Consider the following 1,721-nt stretch of genomic DNA (forward strand, 5'->3'; position numbering starts at 1 on the left):
ATAGATAGATAGATAGATAGATAGATAGATAGATAGATAGATAGATAGAGTGCACAGGGTGAGTCGAAGATGAAGGGGTCATATCTGGAGAATAAAATTAAGGGGTGAGAGAGGATTATACCAGGAGTAGGAGAAAGGGAGAGGTAGAATGGGGTATATTAGCTCACAAAAAAAAAAAAACAAACAGAAAATAAAAAGCTCTTACACTGGAGGGGAAACGGGGAAGGTGAGAGCAAATGAGTGAATCTTATTCTCATAGGATTTGATTGGGTATGGAAATCTGTCTTACCCTACAGGAAAATAGGGGGAAAAGGGGACAAGAGAGTAGGGGGATGATAGAGAGGAGAGCAGATTGGGAAAGGGGGCAATCAGAAGCAAATACTTCTGAGGAGAGACAGGGTCAAAAGAAAGAATTGAATAAATGGGTGGGCGGGATAGGATTAAGCGAAATAGAGTTAGTTTTTCACAACATGACTACTATAGAAGTGTTTTGCATAACTGCACATGTATAACCTATATTGAGTTGCTTGCCTTTTCAATGAAGTTGGGTGGGGAGGGAGGAAGGGAGAAAATTTGGAACCCAAAGTTTTAAAAACACATGTTTAAAAAAAACGTTTTCACATGCAACTGGGAAATAAGAAATACAGGAAATGGGGTACAGAAATCTATCCTGCCCTACAGGAAAATAGATGGGGAAGGGAATAAGAGAAGGGGGAAGAGATAGAAGGGAAGGCAGACTAGGGGAAGGGGTATTCAGAATGCATGCCATCTTGGGGTGGGGGGAGGGGCTTGATGGGGTGAAAATTTGGAACTCAAAATCTTGTGGAAGTAAATGTTGAAAACTAAAAATAAATAAATTTATTAATAAAAAAAATTTAAAAATTAAAAAAAAGAAACATCCCTATAAATACAGCACTTGGGGGCCCTAGCAATTCAAGATACTTGTTAGTTCTCTCCATCTCTCTCTCTCTCTCTCCCTCTCTCTGTCTCTTCCTACTCTTTCTCTCTGTGTCTCTCTCTGTATCTCTCTGTCCCTCTCTCTCCCTTTCTCTCTCTCTCCTCCTCCTCCTCCTCTTCTCTTCTCTTCTCTTCTCTTCTCTTCTCTTTTCTTCCTCTTTCCCTCCCTTCCTCTCCTCCCTCTCTGAACACTGTGCTGGTCACTGTTTCTAGGGCTGAGGTAATAGCATCTTCTATCATCTTTCTCTCAGAAGAAGACAAGCTTCCCAAACCAGCATACTCTTGCCTATTTCTGCAAGCTTAGGGTCTTGGTGGTATGTATTTATTGTGCACAAAGTGAAACACATTGTGGTTTGAATAAGTGGGTGATGATGTCTTTTAAAAGACTTTTAAATGTGGGGAATTGTGGTGGCAGAAAGAGGAGAGAAAGGCCATAGAACTTTGAAGTTGGAATCATAGAACCCAGGAGTCCCCAAGTTAGGTTGCCTTGATAAAGCCAATCCCTAAAACACCAACACTCTCTATACATGGGCATCCTATTTCCACTTGATGAACTCTAAAGATGGGAAACTCACTACTTCCAGAAGCAGCACATTGTACCTTAGGGCAGTTCTAAATGCTGATCTGTCTCTCCAACACTCAACCATTGCTTCTGGTTTTCTCCACAAGAGCCGTGCAGCCCAAACTGAATCTCTCTTCCACTTCCCAGTTCTCTCTTTCACACACACACACACACACACACACACACACACACACACACACAC

Source organism: Vombatus ursinus, unplaced genomic scaffold, assembly GCF_900497805.2.
Source record: "Vombatus ursinus unplaced genomic scaffold, bare-nosed wombat genome assembly UNPS02004679.1, whole genome shotgun sequence".
In the NCBI taxonomy this organism is placed as follows: Eukaryota; Metazoa; Chordata; class Mammalia; order Diprotodontia; family Vombatidae; genus Vombatus; species Vombatus ursinus.